The sequence below is a fragment of the Ambystoma mexicanum genome, chromosome 10 (genome assembly GCF_040938575.1).
Source record: "Ambystoma mexicanum isolate Mex_15411 chromosome 10, UKY_AmexF1_1, whole genome shotgun sequence".
In the NCBI taxonomy this organism is placed as follows: Eukaryota; Metazoa; Chordata; class Amphibia; order Caudata; family Ambystomatidae; genus Ambystoma; species Ambystoma mexicanum.
The window spans coordinates 1542552081-1542572439 of NC_090932.1; the positions used below are offsets into that span (position 1 = coordinate 1542552081).

General features: G+C 49.1%; 1 protein-coding gene across 2 annotated transcripts in view; it reads left to right on the plus strand.

Moving 5' to 3' along the window:
* The window catches only part of RNF10 (ring finger protein 10), a 776216-nt gene that overhangs the window by 415946 nt on the left and 339911 nt on the right, over positions 1–20359 (plus strand). The window lies entirely within an intron of this gene.

Here is a 20359-nt window from a genome sequence, read left to right on the forward strand (position 1 = left end):
AACTCACAGGTGAGGAGGAGCGGGATTGGTGTGACTCGGAAGTGGTAATAGAGATACCTGAACCTGACAGACTCCCACCCATGCACCCCGTGGGAGGCCGGCTGGCGGACTTAGTGAGTGGAAGATTATCTCCACTGACTGATGGGTGCTGGACGCTCCCCACAGATACTCTAGAGTTCTAGCAATAGTGTCCACAGCTGCCTCTGGTGACCCAGTCGGTGCAGCACATCCCTCAGCTCCTGCAGGAAGTACAGGCCATGATAAGAAAAGGGGCGATAGAGCTGGTTCCAAAGCGACTCCGGGGCTCCAGAGTCTATGCCAGATACTTCTTGGTAAAGAAGACTGGGCTGGATGCACATTCTAGACCTGCGGTGTCTCAACAAATGCCTCGAGTCCCAAAAATTCTGGATGGTCATGTTGCTGCACGTGCTTGGCCAACTGGAGGAAGCAGACTTGTTGATGTCGCTGGATCTGGAGGACACATACTTCCACGTCCCCATTAACAAAACGCATCAGACGTTTCTGTGCTTCATGGTACAGGGAAGCCACTACCAATTCAAGACCCTCCCCTTTGGACTGAAGTTGGCACTCGGGGTGTTTACGAAGTGCCTGGCATCAATGGCAGTCCATCTCCATCTCCAAGGAATACAGGTGTATCCGTACCTCAATGACTGGCTCATCCGTGCAAAGTCGAGGGAGACGGCCGTAACCACAGAGAGGCAACCAGTGGGCTGCTGACAGATCTGGGGGTTCTTTGTCAACTTTCCAAAGTCCTGCTTGGTACCATTGCAGAACATGCTGTTCCTGGGGGCCAGGCTCAACAGTCTCCTGCCTGGCGGCTCCCTCGGAAGAGAGGATAGCGGCCCTGTTGGGCAAGGTGCAATGACTGTTGGCACCGAAGACCGCCACAGTGTGGACCATCAAGTCGCTGCTCGGCATGATGTCGTCACGCATCTACCTGATCCGGCTCTGCAGGTTGTGGATGCAGCCCCTTCAGGAGTTCCTGGACGCTTGCTGGATACAAGTGTCTGGAAGCTTCACAGACCAGATTGCTCTCAACGAGTTGTTTTGTGGAGCAATAAGGTAATGGGGCATATGTTCCTACATTGCCAGGGGTACAGGATAGTCCCCCAACCCGTACCAGGAGATGGTCACCAAAGACGCCTCCCTGGAGGGCTGAGGCGTCCACACCGGACATCTTCATGCCAGAGGCCTGTGGCTGTCAGAGCGGGATCTCCACATCAATATCCTGGAGCTGCGAACAGTGTTCTGGGCCATCAAGTCGTTCCTTCCATCCCTCAAGGGCAAAGTGGTAGTCTCTTTACAGACAACACCACCACGATGTTCTACATCAGGAAGCAGGGGGGCCCCCCAATCCTCAGCACTCTCCAGAGAGGCGCAGGACTTGTGGCACTGGGCCGTCGCCCGAGATGTTTTCACCCCTTTTCACCTGGCGGGAGTCGAGAACACAATTGCCAACTCACTCGGGCAGCTGCACGCCTGCCACAAGTGGAAACCTAGACAGGACCGCCTCAAGTGGGGCAGACCCCAGATCGATCCGTTTTCGACGGCGACAAACTCGGAATGCTAGAAATTCGCCAGCAGGTTCCACCAGCTGAGGAGCATGGGGGACGCGTTCTCCTTCCTGTGAGAAGGCCTGTTCATATACGCCTTCCCTCCGTTGCCTCTCCTGCTGTGGGTCATCAATCAACTCAAACGGTGCCAGTGCAGGATGATCCTCGTCGCCCCAGCATGGCTAAGGCAGATTTGGTACCCAGACCTTCTCAGCCTGTCAACGTCCCCTCTGGTCAAGCTGCCAGTGGTCGCGGATCTGCTGACCAGAGGAGGCGCAATCCTGCATCACGACCCAGGATCGCTGAACTTTAGGGCTTGGCTCCTGCAGCCCTAGAGTTTGGAGGGTTTGAGTTGCTGGTGAATGTCATCGACTCTGAAGTGCTAGATGCACAAGTGGATGCGTTTTGCTACGTGCGGTTGGGTGCAGAAGATCCACCCTCTGAGGGTCGTGGCCCCGGAGATTCTTCCATACTTGTCTTTGGCCAAGGCGGGGCTGGCGCAAACCTCCATCAAGGTGCATCTGGCGGCTATCTCCCGCTACACCAGGACTGCACGACTATCTTCTCCTTTATGCCAAAGGTTCCATCGGAACGCCACCTCAATGAGCCTTTGGTGTTGCCTGTGTTCTTTCCGAAACCTTTGTTGCCAGCTGAAGGGACTTTGCACTCGCTGAGCGCAGTGCTCATGCTCTGAAGTTCGTGTGTGGCACACAGAGCTTTGGAAAGATGTCTCAACTGCTCGTGAACTTTGGTCCTGTGAACCATGGAAGGCCTTGTCCAAGGCTTCCATCTCAAGGTGGCTCTCTGGCTGCATCACGCACTGTCGGGGGTTGGCGAACCGACCGCTGACCAGCTGCCTGAGAGCTCATGCCACCAGAGCGATAGCTGTGACGACGGCCTTCGTGTCTGGTGTGGCCCTGCTGGACATCTGCAGGGGTGCTACGTGGAGGTCTATGCACACTTCACAAGATTCTACTGGGTCGACGGGTTTTCCAGAGAGTCCTGGGTCGGCCAAGCAGTGCTATGCAACCTGTTCACTTGAAGAGAGCCTGTTCCTTAGATAAGAGTAATTGCTTCTGTTGAGCTTTGCCACCTCCCGTGGTTGTGTAATGTTGTACTGCCATGTATTCATGAGCATATGAATGCATGCCAGACCCCATGCTGGAGAAAGAACAAGTTTCTTACCTGTAACTCTTGTTCTCCAGCATGCAAACCCTCCCTTCTGCAGCTATTCTTGGTCATACTGCCACTTTACGTGCTACCAAATCTGAAGATGGCTGCCAAAGGAGGTGCTTAGGGAGAGCCCAGTCATTGGCTGGGGGCAGTATGACCCAGAGTGCAGTGATTGGTTTGGAGGAGAAATAATGTGAAAGTGAAAGTTTTTTCTTTTACCAAGGATTCCCGGCCTGACAACAGGGAATATTCATGATCATGTGAATCCATGCCAGACCTATGCTGGAGAACAATAGATACAGATAAGTAACTTGTTCTTTATATTGCTGCAAGTAACACATTGGTTAGCTGGGTAGGGCAGTTCGGAGCGTGGGGGGGGGTGGTAGGTATTACACTTCCAATTCGACCAGGTCTAGGGAGGTAACGACTATAGTGCACCGGAATGTGCAGTTTGTTTATATGGGAGTGAAGGTTGATGGGGAGGGGCAATATGTATTGGCACAACACTAGATCACACCTCGGACATGCCTTAAAGCCTTACCAGAGTGGCACAGATAATCTGGGCACACACGGGTGGGATGGATATATTAGATATGTGGCGTACTCTGGTTCAGGAAGGGAATATACGTATTATTTATTGTATACGACATGAACTCGAAAATAGATGTATGGTTGATCTCTAGTGCACTATTACTGGTGTTCGATTCTTCCCTGTACTTATTCGGACCATTCTCCCATCAGGTCTATTCTTTTGACAAGGGGAGGTAGGGCCGTGTCTGCCTTGTTGATTTAAGCCCTTGGTGCTACAGAACCCAGTAATAGTTGCCAAGCTGCGGGAACAGATTGCAGTTTATTTCGAGGAATGATGGCATGGTCATTTCTGGGGCAACTCTATGGCAGGCGATTAAGGCTCATTTGCGCGGGAGAGTAATTTCAACTGAGTTTGGGGTCCTGAAGGCTATAAGAGTTGCAGCTTCATGAGTCCAAATTATTGGCTTTGCGGGCCCAATATGCCCAGAACCCATTTTTAAGGCTACACCGAGATATAAAAAGCAGATTGGATGTATTCCGAGAAATGTGCTATATTGATAGGCTTGTAATGGTGAGACAATAGGCCGATAGGCCAGGCCGGGTGCTTGCTCACACTTTTTAGGGGAGAGTTAGGAAATTCGTGTATTCCCTACATTGAACGAGGGGACGGGACTATGGCGCACACAGATGGGGACATTAATATGGTGTTTAATATTTTTTATTCGGTTATATATGCATCCAAGATCACTGTTACTTCATCTGAGATAGATGATTATTTGAATGAGATACCGATGACCCTGCTGGCAGCGGAGGCTCAATCCCATTCACGGGTCAAGAGATTAAATTGGCTTTCAAGGAACTCTCGGTCGGACTGTTTTGTTGCGGAATTCTATAAAAAAAATATTCAGTGCAGCGGTAGGTGCCATCCGTTACAGATATGGGTGGAGGCATTACGAGGGGGGACCCTGCCGGGGACACTTTGTGAATCTATTATTATTTTATTACTTAAAACTGGATAAAAAGGCGAGTGACTGCGGGTCGTACAGGCCCCCATCACTTATAAATACTGACACCAAGATATATGTGAAGATTATAGCCATGAGGTTATCGCTGTTGATGCCATATATGGGTCGATCGACAACCTTTAATGTGAGTTATACAAGGTCTTAACTCGAGTCCCGCGTCAGAGCTGTGCTATGGCAGTCTCTCTAGACATGAAGAAAGCTTTTGACACGGTCACCTGGCACTTATTATTTTGAGTACTTGCTAACTACGGGTTCGGCCCAAACTTCATCTCGTGGGTCCGGCTGTTGTATTCACAACTGACGGCCATAGTGTATACGAATGGCAGGTTATCATCACCATTTGAATTAGGCAGTGGCACAAGGCAGAGATGCCCCATTTCCCCATTGTATGTTGGTCATAGAGTCTTTGGCAGATCTCATTCGGGATAGGTTTTCCCGTGGGTGGAGGGGTATATTACTGGGCGGTAAATAGGAGGTCATTTCAATATACGACAATATTTTAGGAGAACCTGAGGTTTGTCTGGCACTGTTGCTCGCAGCAGTCGGGGACTTTGGCAAATATTCAGGCTTGCTACTCAATACCACTAAGTCTGAGATCTTCTCACTAACGGAGAGCACTCTAGGCATGGTAGACATGCTGGGTCTTGAGCGGGCCATAAGTGGTTTCCAATACCTGTGGTTACTGCTCTGCTTCAGTAACCTTTGACTTGAACTATGGTAAATATTTGGGGTTATTGAGAATTAAGCTCCGTAAATGGGGCAGTATCCCGATATCTATGGCCAGGAGACTGGCATTGATCAAAATGGTTATATTGCCTAAGCTTGTATATTATTTTCACCATATACTGATGTGGCCCGGGCGTGTTTTTCTGGGCAAGCAGTTCAACTGTTGGTAGGGTATGCGTATTGCTGCAAGCACAGAGTAGATCCATTAGAGCGACACAGGATGCATGGCAGGTTCCTATTCCCTATGATAAGAGGATCCCTGTTTGGGGCATGTCTTTGGACACACCTACTACAGATAAGAGGCTGGCGAGGGATTAGGTTCAGGGGCGGGGGGCAGGTTTTCAGATCTTGGGTGATTTGTATATAGATGGGCGAATTATTGGTGGGGAGCATGTGGTTGACACTGCTACTCCCAGTGTACAAGAAATATGTATCTGCACTCTAAAAATTGCCGCAATCGCTAGTGGTTGTAAAAGGCTCCGATAAGAAGGCTAAGTGAGAGAGGGACCTGGGCACTGAAATTGCTGATTCAAGATGGAAGCACACATGTTGGTTAATTAAGGGAATATTTGATAAATTCAAAGTTACAACTTTGAAGTGAATGAGTAGTTAACAGATTGTATTACACGCCAACAAATATTTCGAGGTTCCCAGATCTGCCGCCAGTGTGTGCTCTAGGTGTCAAACCCCTGATGCTCATCTATTGCATATGATATGGGACTGCCCCAAACTGTTAGGTATGTCTGACATTGGATGAAATACTAGCGAAGAATGCTTCTGACACTAGTGGATTGTGTTTTGGGGTACACAGGGAAAATGTTGAACGTTAAATGCAAATTTCTAAATTTAAGTTTATTGTTGGCTAAAGCTAAATTGATGCAATGGATGCAGAGTAGTCCTCGAACTGTTCAATTGCATACAGGATGTTATCTCGGCCGATACGAATAGAGAGCTTTATGTACAGTATGCACTGGCCGATACAAAGATATTTGGCAGGATTTATGTCAATATCTTGTAAATGCCAGATTGACTCTCTTGCTGCTCCTTTGAATTTTGTATCATGGGTTGTTCAACACCTAAACGTCATGTTGATCTCTTCATAATGTAATGCATAGTATTGTGGTGAATTGGGACCAAGTGCTTGAAAAGTAAAGTAAAAAAACAAAAATGTAGGTTCTTGATTCTAGTGGATCTCACCAGGCTCTGCGTCCGGGGTCTTAGTTTTCGGCGTACCCAGGTTGCTTGGAAAGAAGGGGTACAGCAGGCTCCAGTTATACAGCAGGCTCTCAGGCCCCTGGAAATGGTCTCGGCCGCGTTTTCTTACTCCTCGGATTCCGGTCCAGTGATCGACTTGTCAGCACCTTCCAGGTTCAGAGTATATAACAGGAACTACAGCACAACTTCTGCAGTCTCCCTGCATTTTACAGAAAGGGGCGGGGTCTGGCTTTTCAATCAGGACAGAAATAAACATCAGGGTCAATTAGGCTTAGAAAGCCGGGAATACGACTGCCTTCCCAAACCGTAAGAGTATATCGGTACACAAAAGACGGTTCTTAGGGGAATCATTGGTCTGCTTGCAAGCAAAGGCAAGGAGAAGAATAATTGTGCTGGTTATGAATTAATCCTAGGCATGGGACACAAAATGGGGAGCTGGGCTGGCCCTTTAGGAAGGCACTCAAACCCAGCCGGGAAGAGTGGCCAGTCCTATGGACAGTGAATGGTGTGACACCTGTCTGGGAGGGGGGTGGGGGTGCAAGAGCAGAGACTGGCTTCTAGCTCACTGCATGTGGCTTGGCTGGGTTCCACATACAGTTCTATCCCTAACAGCCTAAAAAAGGGGGGTGGGCGGGGCAACCAACATATTGCTCTTTGGGTTCCTGGTTGTCTTTGAGGATAGCCCCCCCCCCCTGTTGGTGTTGGAGGTATCGTGTGGTGTTGTTGAGGAGACACAACAGGTCAGGTTGACCGGTTTCGATGGTTCTGTTAGCGGTTATGGACCATCTTCTTCAGGACAGGAAAACAACTTCAAAAGTTACAAAATAACATTTTCTCCAGCATGGTGTCTGGCATGGATTCACATGCTCATGAATATTCCCTGTCGTCAGGCCGGGAATCCTCGGTAAAGAAAAAATCAGTATCAGTTTTGTTTCTGATCTTTCTCAGTAGTAATCAATCACTGGTCTCTGGGTCATACTGCCCCCAGCCAATGACTGCCCTCTCCCCAAGCCCCGCCTCTGGCAGCCATTCTCAGATTTTTACCGCACGCTCAAGTGTTGGGAGTCCTCATGTTTAGCTCTCGAGCTTTTGCTGCGTTTTTTGCGCTTTTTTTAGAGATTTTTCTCGAATTTTTCGGTCAAATAGAGCCTCAAGCTCCACCGTCTCTACATCCGATTAACGGGGCTCCATTTTGGATTTTTCTACGCCCCTCAAGGGTGAAGATCTCGTCGAGTTACACTTCTTGGAGGAGTCCAGGAGTTTCTGCGGCCTACCCGGACATGGCCCAGGAGAAAGGAAGCTCGACACCCGGAAAGCTGTTCAGGGTTTGCCCTGGATGCCAGCTGCAGAATGTGTTCGAGGACGAGCACTCGAAATGTCTCTACTGCCTTCATGAGGACAAAACGCACGTGGAGAAGGACACTGCGTTTTTGCAGGAACATGTCGGAACGGACCATCAAGGACTGACACCTTCATCGCTCCAACTGGCTAGAACGAAAGAGCCCTTCAGGTAATAAGAATAAGTCTGAGCGGTCTTCTAAGTCCTGTGAGGGTGCCCCGGCGACGGGGTCCCAACAGAAGGCAAAGCACCGCGGGCACCGGGAGCGCTGAACGGTCTGGCTCCTCGGCTGCCAGGCAGGGCGCATCCTCTCCAGCGCCATCAACCACGAGCCAACGCTCTGGCTCAGGGACGAGGAAGGCCAAGAATCCGGCGAAGCTTCTGGAGAGGCCCCGGTCGAGGAACTGGTTGAAGTCTTAGAGGGCCTCGACGAGGATGGCGAAGAGGCCCGGTCCCACGGGAGGGATCCCGACGAAGAGGACGAGAGCGACGGCGGTACCAGCGAGGGTCCTAGTCACCTGTCGCGCCTGTCTCTTCTGGAGCCGCAGGACAACTCGGCGGCCGTTTTGTTGGCAATACAATCCTTATGTTCGGAGATGAGGACGAGATTGCCGGAACCAGGCCTGACGGAGGAGCCAGAGCCAGGCCCGTCGGGAAGTCCCCCAAACAAGAGAAGACAGACCCATCCAGCCCCGCCTTTTCAGCCCTCGCCGCCTACTCAACCTTTGCCCACGTCCCCCGTCCCTGGGGATGACACGGGAATGGACACGACGGGTACTGACGGCGATGGCGGTGACGACGGGGCGGAGCTCCCATCTCCTCCAGCCCGGGCCTCCCCGCCCGACGTTCGGATCTTTCCATGCAATGATCGCCAGGGCATCCAAGCTTGTTCAGCTCTGCCCCGAAGGGAACGAAGGTTTCCTTTACCAACGGCGCGAGGCCAAGAGGAAGACGGTCCTCGCCGTGCCTCTGCTGGATGACATCTGGGACAAGGGTCTCGCCCTTCTCAAGAACCTCTCTAAGACGCCTGCCGAGAGGGATCGGTACGATAAGTAGTACCGGGTCCCCGACGCAGCCCCTTTGTGCCTTAGGGCACAACCCACCCCTGAATCGGTCGTCTCAGCGGCAGCCAAAAAGAAAGCGGGGGGGGAGGGGCATCGGCCTTGACGTCAACTTCCCCGCCGGACGGCGAAGGAAAGAAGCTGGACGCAGAGTTATCTCGTCGGCGGCAACAACGATTAAGGCGGCCAACGCCCTCGCGATTGTGCCCGCTACGACGGAGTTATGGTACAGGATCGCCTCCCCCTGTTGGACTTCCTACCGGACGACAAGAGGGCCGAGGCCCTGGAGATCTTGCAAGAAGGCGAGGTGGTGTCGGACCACGCCATAACGGTGGCAACGGACATTGCCGACACCGGTTTCCGCCAGCTAGGCAACGATGTTGCCTTAGACGACGAGAGTGGCACAAGGCGACGGATTTCCGCCAGGACGTACAAGCCAAGGTTTTGGACATGCCGTTCGATGGGAACAACCTGTTTGGGAAAACAGTGGTTGAGTCCCTCCAAGCCATCAAGGCAGACAGACAGCTAAGGCCCTAGGCGTTCTCTGGCAACGAAGGCCGTCCTTTCGGAGCTCCGGAGGCAAGCAGGGTGCCTCCAAGGGATTCGGCGGTGGCTCCTCTACTTACCGGCAAGCGAAGACCTTCCAGCTACTCACGGACCTGGGGTTCTCCATCAACTTCCCCAAGTCACACCTGGCCCCCTCGCAAGTCGCACTGTTTCTGGGAGCTAAGCTCGACACAGTGGCGAGTCTGGCCTCACCATCAGAGAGGACAAAGGCCCTCCTAGGCAAGGTGCAGCGTCTGCTGGCCACGGACGTGGCCAAGGTGAGGTCCATCAAGTCCCTCCTCGGGATGATGTCCTCTTGCATATATCTCGTGCGCCTGTGCAGGCTTCAGATGCGCCCTCTACAGGAGTTCCTCGACGCCCGCTGGATAAAAGCAACGGGCAGCTTCGAAGACAGGATCCCTCTCAATGAGACCTTCCGTCGAGCGATCCGGTGGTGGGGCACCCACGCTCATCTGGCGGCAGGAACAGACTTCAGACCCCCGCCCACCAGGTGACTGTGACGACGGATGCCTCCCGGGAGGGGTGGAGAGCGCACACCACACGGAGATCTTCACGCTACAGGCCTTTGGTTCCCGGAGGAGAAGCCGCTCCACATCAACATACTGGAGCTCTGGGCAGTGTTCTGGGCCCTCAGGTCCTTTCTCCCGTCCCTCAAGGGCTAGGTAGTGAGGATCTTCACCGACAACACCACCACAATGTTTTACATCGGGAAGCAGGGCGGAACCAGATCCCCAGCCCTATCCAAGGAAGCCCAGGATCTGTGGCATTGGGCCGTTGCTCAAGGGATGTTTCTGGTGCCGTTTCATCTGGCAGGAATAAAAAACACCATTGCCGACTCACTCAGTAGAGAGCTGCGCTCGTGTCACGAGTGGGAACTACGCCAGGATCAAGTGGACCGACTTTCAGCGATGGGTCAAACGCCAGACCGACCTGTTCACGACGGCGACGAACTCCACGTGCCAGAGGTTCGCCAGCAGGTTTCCCCAACCGAAGAGCATGGGCGATGCTTTCTCGTTGCCGTTGCTGCTCCGACTCATCAACCAGCTCAAGAGGTCCTGGTGCAGAATGATCCTCGTCACACTGGCGTGGCCGAGACAGATCTGGTTCCCGGACCTTCTGGACCAGTGAAGCTGTCGATGGACGCAGATCTTCTCTCTAGAGAAGGAGACACAATTCTTCATCACGACCCAGAGTTGCTGTACTTGCAGGCCTGGCTCCTGCAGCACTAGAGTTGGGAGGGTACGATATCCCGGCCGACTGCAGAGAGGTTCTTGCGAAGGCCAGGGCGTCCTCAACTCTCGTGCTACGGACATAAGTGGAAGAGGTTCTCTATCTGGTGCAGGGCACAGAAGATTAACCCTCTGCAGATTACGGCCCCTCAAGTATTGCCATACCTACTGTCGCTAGCTAAGGCTGGACTATCTCATGCTTCAATCAAGATACACCTGGCAGCTATTTGCCGATACACCAGGACTACAGGGCGGTCATCCCTGTGGTCTCATCGCCTGGTTAAGGAATTTATGAAGGGACTGTTTCGATCATTCCAGCCGGTGAAGGCGCCAGCCCCGGCGTGGGAGCTCAACGTGGTGCTGACCAGGCTCATGGGTCCGCCATTCGAGCCATTGCATTCGGCCCATTTAAGTTTCTGACGTGCAAAACAGCGTTACTGTTGGCCATCACCTCCGCACGACGTGTGGGAGAGATCCAGGCACTATCCTGCAAGCCTCCATACCTGACCTTTCACGATATGAGGGTAGTGTTGAGGACGCACCCCTCCTTCATGCCCAAGGTGCCGTCGGACTTCCATCTCAACGAGCCCTTGGTGTTACCAGTCTTTTTCCTGTCGCCTTCGTCGCCGGCCGAGAGGACTTTGCACTCGCTGGATGTAGCTAGAGCGCTGAAGTTCTACATGGACCGAACAAGGAGTTTTCAGAGGACATCACAGCTGTTTGTGAACTTTGGACCTGTGAACCAAGGGAAGGCTCTCTCGAAGGCTTCCATTTCCAGATGGCTCTCCGGCTGCATCATGCACGGTCATCGGTTGGCAAACCGACCGTTGCCCGGCTGTCCGAAAGCCCATTCGACCACAGCAGTCGCTGCTACCATGGCGTTCTGGTCTGGTGTGCCACTGCTGGACATCTGCAGGGCTGCTACGTGGAGGCGACGCACACCTTCACGAGATTCTACTGCGTCGACCGGGATTCCAGGGAGGAGTCCAGGGTCGGCCAAGCAGTGCTGCGCACCTGTTCGCTTAAGGAGAGCCTGGTGAGGTAAGAAATGCTTAATGTTGAGTTTTGATGTAATGCTTAATATTGAGCCTTTGCCACCTCCCGTGGTTGTGCATGCGTGTACAGCTATGTATTCTTATATTCATGAGCATGTGAATCCATGCCAGACCCCATGCTGGAGAAGGAACAAGTTACTTACCTGTAACTGTTGTTCTCCAGCATGGGTCTGGCATGGATTCACATGCGAACCCTCCCTCCTTACCCCTCTGCGGCTCTTCACTTGGTCATACTGACACTTTACGTGCTACCAAATCTGAGGATGGCTGCTAGAGGCGGGCTTAGGGAGAGGGCAGTCATTGGCTGGGGGCAGTATGACCCAGAGACCAGTGATTGGTTACTACTGAGAAAGACAGATCAGATACGAAACTGATACTGATTTTTTCTTTACCGAGGATTCCCGGCTTGATGACGGGGAATATTCATGAGCATGTGAATCCATGCCAGACCCATGCTGGAGAACAACAGTTACTGGTAAGTAACTGGTTCCTTCCAGCTGTCCTTGGAATTGGACAGCAAAAGCAGGCTGCGTGGGATCCTGGATGCTTCTTAGTGCTCCAGGTGCCCTGTGTAGGGATGCAGGGTAAAAAAACTCAAGGTCCGAGCCTTGTTGGCTGGTGCGGACGGGTGTATGCCCCCTAAGGGAGCACTAAGAAGCATCCAGGATCCCACGTAGCCTGCTTTTGCTGTCCCATTCCAAGGACAGCTGGAAGATGTTATTTAGTAACTTTTGAAGTTGTTTTCCTGTCCTGAAGAAGATGGTCCATAACCGCTAACAGAACCATCGAAACCGGTCAACCTGACCTGTTGTGGCTCCTCCACAACACCACACGCTACCCCAACACCAACAGGGGGCTATCCTCAAAACCAACCAGGAACCCAAAGAGCACATGTTTCTCCAGCACACCCCACTACTTGGGGATTGTGTGCCTTTTAACCCATTTGACGATTTCCATCCTCGTTGAAATATTTTTATCATTTTTTGCACGGGCAACCACCCACATGAAAAGAACACTGAGCTATCAGGTGAATAAACCCAGAAATTCCTGATGCCTCTAGCCTTTACATGTTAAACCAACTACTTTTGGCTCATGATTACAAGATCTAATCTCCATCTCGCACTCACCCACAATATGTTTGTTGCCCCACCCACCCCCCTTTTTTAGGCTGTTGGGATAGAACTATGTGGAACCCAGCCAAGCCGCATGCAGTGAGCTAGAAGCCAGTCTCTGCTCTTGCTCCCCCCCTCCCAGACAGGTGTCACACCATGCACTGTTCAATCAGGACAGCCAGCCCCCATTGAGACTGGGCTTCTTTCAGGCAAGGTGAGAGATGAAGGGCTGCAGAGTTTTGGACTACTCCCTCGCTTCCTGCCTTCTCAGACACTCTGGCGCCTTGGTGGGGAATACAAGATTCCTGCTGAGGTTGTTCCTGCCTAGCAGGGGAAGACCTCTGAAACTACAAGCAAGAAATGGCGAAAAAAGCATCTCCACGATTTTAGAAAAGTGGTGGTGCTTCTGTGCCAGTAATAAGACTAAAAAGTCACTAAGGTAAAACCACTGCCACCACCATCCATTCAAGAAAACTTGCAATTGTAACAAAAATGTTACAGGTAAATAAGAAAGGGGATATGTTGATATGTTGTATCCCTCCAGCACTCAACATAAGGCTGGGTGTGCTGGCTCATGGTTCCATGTGAAGTCCATGCAAAAATTTCACCTGGTAAAAAAGGCGCCAAAAAATGGCAATTTTGTTGCAGGGACATTATCACATTGAACATGTGCTGGACTTTTTTTCAAGGGAGGAGCCCTTAACCTTTTATATATGGCCACCATATATGTCGTCGCAACCTTTTCCTGGCAACATTATGTATGTATATATATATATATATATATATATATATATATATATATATATATATATATATATATATATATATATATATATATATATATATATATATATATACAACGATATTACCGGATACCCTTACTATATAAAATGAAAAGGTGGATGAAAATCCCGATTTACTACTTGGGAACTGTAGTCCACCCAAGTACATGAAAGAGAAATTAACAGGGGAGCTCAAAGGGGCAACCCAGCCCAAGCCCAAAGGTTGTAGGAACTTCAACCATACACTATGAAGAGACATAAAAAGGTCACCTATAAAAAGAGTAAAAGACTAGATGAGGGGGGGAAAAATATTCCCCTTCACCTAGGGAGAAGGTGAAATAGTTACCAAGTCCAAGCACAATGCTCTGCGGTTGACACAGATCAGGAAGATTTATCATAGATCTGAAAATCTTACCGAACACCAGGAGTTCCTTATTTCTTTTGAACTGTGTAGCAAAACATAGCTCCGATCTGGGCAGGGGGAATTCACCCAGGTTATGAGAAGAATCAGTGGTCATATTGTAACTCTGACTGTATGAGAGCGCTATATAAATAACCAAATACAATATAGACATCTGAGGCTTGTGGAGCTGCGTAGAATCGCAAGCTTTGCATATGCCAATATCTAGTGGAAGCTGCAGAGTATTGTACATTAGGTTTTTTGACATTCGAAAAGGGACGTAGATGGGGCAGGTTTGTAATACTATCCCTAGTGCAACATGCCTTGTACACATGATCCCTCATGCGTTTAGGTCCCTCCCATTATCTTTTTCCACCATCGTGGCTTGTCGTATTATCGTGGTGTCCCGTAGCAAAGCTACTTTAGAGTCAATTCCATTTTATTTCAACTGCTGGTTACTGATTGACTCACCTTTTCGACAGCGGACCTTCGGAACCATCTCGATGCCTGAATCCGGACACTGAGACAGACGTTTGCTTGGGCAGCGGGCTTCAGTCTACAACTGGCTTTGGCCTACAAGAGGCGAGAGCAGGATTCGGGTAGTATGCCCCATTCCCTGCCCCTACTGCTTTTGTTGTGCTGCCTCTTTATCCACTTTTCATGATCGAACGTACTCTGTTTCTGATGTGCCCTAAATGCAATCAGACGTTCTCGTTTGAAGACACATGGGGTGTGGAACCACTGCCTTCCCGTTTGTTGGGCAATATTGTATGCAGTACCCTGTGGGAGACTGCACCAGCCTTGACCTCATGGCTATAGTTTACCCAACCTTTGGTATAAGCATGTACTACACAATTTTCTAGAGTGAGCTGCCATGGTTCCGTGTGTTAAAATTGTAGCAAAAAATGGTTGTGGACACAATATGGTGGCAAAAGGCTGTGGTTTTGCCACCGCAATCCATGTAAAGGATGCAGGGGACACCCCTGCGCCCCTTAAATGGTGTAATGGGGTACACCTTTAACGGGTCAAACCACAGTATTTTTGCAGCGATTTGGTACAGGAGACATTTTTGCTGCGTTTTCACTGCATACCCAGCCAGGCTTATCTCGATGGGTCAATGCGAGCTGTAGGGTTATACAGATCCACAGTGACAAGTATCCAAATAAACACTTAATCAAGGTTTCTTGATTAAACAATTATTAATTTAAGTAATTTGAATAAGCCTTCTTTGGGATATGATGGGTTATTTATAATGCGCTGAATACCCAGAGGTTTCTAAGCGCGGACCCGGGGATCGAACCTGTGGTGCTCTGTGTCTTGCTTCCAAGAAGAGCACGTTACCCTTGACCTATCCCCCCGGAGCTATTCTCAATATATATGTAACACAAATATACTTCAAAATAAACTGTTTCTTTCAATCAGTAAATACCCATTTGGGATGGCACACAGATGCTTCCTACACCCTGAGGTGACTTCAAGAACTAGGACACGGACATTAATATATCACTGGTGCATTAGGAGCAATATTGAGGTTGGTGTCAAAAGAAGTTGAGGGAAATAAAACGATGGTTAACAAATATTCTTAAGCAGGTAAGTACTTTTTGAATCCTAACATGCAAAGTAGATTAACCCTTTCCTGGGGGAAAAGCAAAGCACAAAGTCGAGGTACAAAGAGTCTTTCAGGGAGCCAGGACAGTCCATGTTAGTTGAGCAAAGGTCTAGGTGAGCTGAAGTACTTCTTGCAGGTAGGTAAAAAGTCTTGCACCATGTTTTAGAGGTTTTTGTATAAAATGAAATCGCTGTAGGGCCACAAGCTGGAAGGCTTGTGAGGGGAAAAGCTGCAAGCAACTCTGCAAAAGCAACCACAACCAGTCTCAACTGATAACTAGCAAGGCTACACGAAGAGAGGAAAGTCCCCTTAGTTTTAGAGTACCTTTGGTTAGAATAAATTGGTTGCAGGTGGCTTCTGTTCCTGTGCAGGTCTGCAGATCCTGTTCCTGGGCCTCAGTCGTGTGGACAAAGAGGGAGGACGTCTAGGGACTCCTGCACTACGAATTGAAGGTCAGAGATTCAGCACTGCAGCAGGGCTTCACCGGGCAAACCAACGGTCCAGGAGTTGCAGCAGGCATCTCTTCCAAGTTCTTCTTTGGATTACTTCGTCCAGTGGTCGACTCTGGCTTCCAAGCAAAAAGCCTCGCCTTTTATGCAGGTTTCTCCCATTCATTCATAGCCTAGCTGTCCATCACACGGTAGGGTGGCTGTCCTCCGAGGACAGCCCTCCAGCCAATCACCCTTGGGTGCATTCCTGTAACCAAGGAGACTAAGCACAGGCAGTTACGGGCACCTCCCTTGCTTCCTGCTCCGCCAGACATGCTGGCGCCAGAGGCTGGCTTCACCAGTGAATCCCGCCAAAGACAAAACTAAGGGACCAAACCTGGTTTGTCGCTCAGAGTAAATCTCAAGAAGGACCTTTCCAAAAAGACCACTAGGGCCATTTTTACAAAATGGGCACTCATGGGTGCAATACTGCAGCTGAGAATTCAGCCTGCGGTAATAACAGACAATGGTAGGAAAAATATACCACTGCCACCAGCCATTAATTGCAGTGAGGGTAATATAAAAATGTTACAGGAGAAAGTAGAGAAAAGGGAAACTATCCCTCCAGCACTCCATGTAAGATGGTGTGTGCTGGGTCTACAAACAGAAAAAGGTAAGTAAAGTCAATTTCACTTTACTGCTCTTGGAATAATTTATCCAAGAGAAGGTATTTAAACCTTAAAAGAAATCTAAAGGACTTTTCTGTTTCACTGCACTGAGGGTGCTGTGTCCCAAAACAAAATGGTGATGCCTATGGAGTTTGTCAGACTCCAAAAACAAAGGAGAAACAATCCAAATCGGATAAAAATACATGAGTGAGGGAGAAACAGTTCTCACTCGGTCCAGGATAAAAATTAAGTCAAAGTCCAGCAAAAGAGCTGGGGGTTTCTAAGGTAGAAGGGAATTAACACAGAAATGAAAATTCTCCATAAGACTGCCACCTGTCATGTAAGGGAAGCTTGTGCCTTTAACAGAATTGTTAGTGCTAGTGAGAAAGGGAATACATTGTATACCCCAGCACTTCACAGGAGGGCGGTGTGCTGGTTTTCACCTAACAATGTAGACTGGATAGAAATATATAATTTCTACCCTTGGGAACTGTATTTCTCAAGGTTAGTCGGGGAAAGTAAAAGCGGCCCCAAAGGGCAACCCTGTAATAATAAAGTATATACCAAACGTTGTTGAAGGATAAAATAAAAAGCACACTGGAGAGTCTTAAAAATGACACCCATAAGAAGAGTAAAAGGATCTGGGAGTGTCGAAAAAAGTTACTTCTCACTGAGATATAGGGGGTTATCTACCAGTCCAGCAAAACTTTCTAGGGTTCTCACACTTGATGTAGGTTTAGCACTAATGTTAAAAACTTACCTAACGAGTCCCCCTTCAAGCCTATGCACAAGTACTGCTTTGAACAACCTTTCTTTGTAATTGTAAGGACAAAGTGGTACTACGCACTCAACCTCAATATTCACCAAAATGTATATCAAACTTTCATGTGAACCAAACTATAGAACTTCCTTCTTTTTTCCAAAAACCCAACAAACTCAGCAGAAAAAAGCCTTCATACACTAGACTTGCACAGAGCTGCCATGTTCTAACTTCAAAAGACCAAACCTATCGGAAAAACATATCCACTGGAAGAGACGGGGACTCTATCTGCAAGGCAGCAATTTCAAAATGGTTTGTCAACTGCATCCAACTTCTCTTGCTAAGGGAAAGTTGCATTTAAGTCTAGAGCACACTCCACTCGAGGCACATGGGCTACTCTGACCTTCATAGCAAATCTGCCCCTAGATGCCATTTGCAAGGCTGCCACTTGGAGTTCAGTACACACTTTCACCCAGCATTCGTGTCTAGAGACCTGTTCCAATGGTGATATACAGGTTGGACAAGTGGTGTTGAAACATCTTTTTGCAGCACTACATTAAAACAACTCTCCTCATTCTACAACTACTACTCGCTAATCCTATGCAAGGCATGTGATTCTAATCAGAGCCACAAGCTTCAGAAGGGAAACATTGCTCACTGTAACAGCCAGTCTAGACACCTGCTTGCTGATCCTGCCATTGGAAGCCCTCAAAAAAGGAACTGGAACCATCCTGTGGGATGACCAGCTTCATGAGCTACCATACTACATTGCTCGCCATCCCGAGTTGGGACGCAGGCCTTTGCAACCTTGGACTTGTGATCCGAACCGCTAGGCCTAACTCTGCAGCTCACAATCACTTGGAGGTTCCTTGCAGGACCAGCCTCTTTGATTCTACTGTAAAGGAGGGCGGAACAACCTCTGACAGGCCCATGGGATCAGAGCTCACCCTCAAGTACTTTTAAGACGAGATAGCTGCACCTTGAGGATGGGATGCAGGATTCTTACTCCAACACAAATCAATAAGGACAACTCAGTAGTTTGGCAAAGGGAAGTCCGTTTAATGACAAGTACAAAAAACAGGGAAACAATGGAGATCAACACTGATGCGATCGCCCGTCTCGCTTCAACTTCCATGAACTTCATACAAACAGTAACATTTATACCCAAAACTCGTCATTGACGTGTAACACTCAAAAGTTAACATGCAATCCTATTAGTTGGAAAAGGTAACTTAAGTATAGGTACTATATCTGTATATGGTAACAGAGCGCGAGGATTGGATAACTCTTATCGGGTGGGCGTCTACGCCCATCCCTCTGCATCACTCGTGATAGACATCACTACAAGTACAACGTCCTATTGGTTCTTCTAGCTATAGGACCCTAGATTATTTGATCCATTGTGATTGGGTAGGTTACACCCCTAGTCATAAATCTCCACTTTAATTAGCAGCATGCAGAATGGACACCCAGGTGCAGTGTGCCCAAAGATTCACCCTACCTTCCCTCCATCAGTCAGTACTTTAGGGAAATGTGTCAGTTAGTTGGCTGAGGATGGCCTCGAAGCTGTAGCTTCTTATCAGGAAACGTTATGGCATCCTCGGGTTCTGGGTGATATCAGACGTTGGTACCTCTTCGCGCCTGGCTGGTCATGTTTGTTCACCATGGATCTGCTTCATTTTCCTTCTTTTCGTGTATTTGATTCCCCTTCGGCCTCGCCACCTGCCTGGGCCTCCTTATCTCGGCCTTCATGGGGCAGGCTGCTATGCTCTGAAATTTCGTTTCTTCGAAGCTGCCGCTCTCCTCCCTTCCTGGAGTTGACCTTGAATTCCCAGGCATGAGCTGCTTCTTACTGGGTTTCGATTCCGCTCATCCTTCTGGCCTTAGCTGTAATATGAATCTCAGCCTGTTGGACCCCTTGCAGCTTGGGCTTAATTCTGCTTTATATAATAAAAAATGGAGTCGCACTTGTATAGTGTGCTTTATTGAGGTAGATATATAGTTGGCGCTTGCCGCTCTATTCTTCTACCAAGCATTGCAAGCAATAATGTTTCCTTAGCTTCTTGCGTTTCAAGCCTATTTACAAGCATTAACTGGCTGAATACTTCCATTCTGTTTTTACAGCTACGTTTCCTTACATTTCAACATCGCCTCTTCTTCTAAGTCCATTGCATCTCTATCCATAACCTTTCGTCTTTGTGTCATCTTTTGGCTGTAGTTTCGTTCATCTGGGAGTCTGTTTGGCCTCTTGTGTCATCACCACTTGCCTTCCATTAAGGCTCTTTGGGTCTCTTCGGGGACAGACTGTAGGTAATCTTCATTTCGTGTCAGCTGATGGTACGGCTATCTCAGCGGGTACCGTGCTGCCCATGGTTGTCTGGTTATAGGCATTTCGACAGGTATTGCCCTTCTGATGGGCACTGGGCAGAGCCCTAGTGCAGCTCTCTGTTGGTTCATTTGTTCCTCATACGTCGCATATCTTGGCGAGTACGTTCCTGGTACCTCAAAATGGTGGGCTGGGGTGCAGGCCATGTCTGGGACCTCCTCTACACTACCACAAGGGTCGGCTTGTAAGTAGCCATTGCTCTCGGACTGCATATTGTCCTTGGGTCCTCTGAGGTAGTCGACCTGTTGGTCCTTTTTTCGTGACAGGTGTTGGTAGCGTTTCTTTTTGCTGCTTTCCTCCATAGTTTTCTATGGAACACCCTTTCTGTTGACTGTTTATACGCCTGACATGCCTTTTTGGAGGAAGAAAAGGCTTCTGCTTTACTTCCCTTGTATTTATGCACTGATTCTTATGGAGAAACTGATCAGTCCATAAGAGTATCCGTACTGGAAGACATTCTATGGATTTCTTGTATTTTTACAATTTCACGCATTACACTAAAGCAGTGGTATTCAAACTTTTTTAATGCTGAACCCCAACACCCCCTCCCTTTCAGTATAAATGTTGCCGGGCTCCCCCAGATGCCATATCTGCTTATTTTTTCTATTATAAGCAGTCACTGCGTTCCCTTTTTGAAAAGCCTTGCGCCTCTTGTGGACATCCTTCAGGTCCCACTAGGGGGACTAGCGGCGGGGACGGGGGCGTAGCTTCAGTTTGAA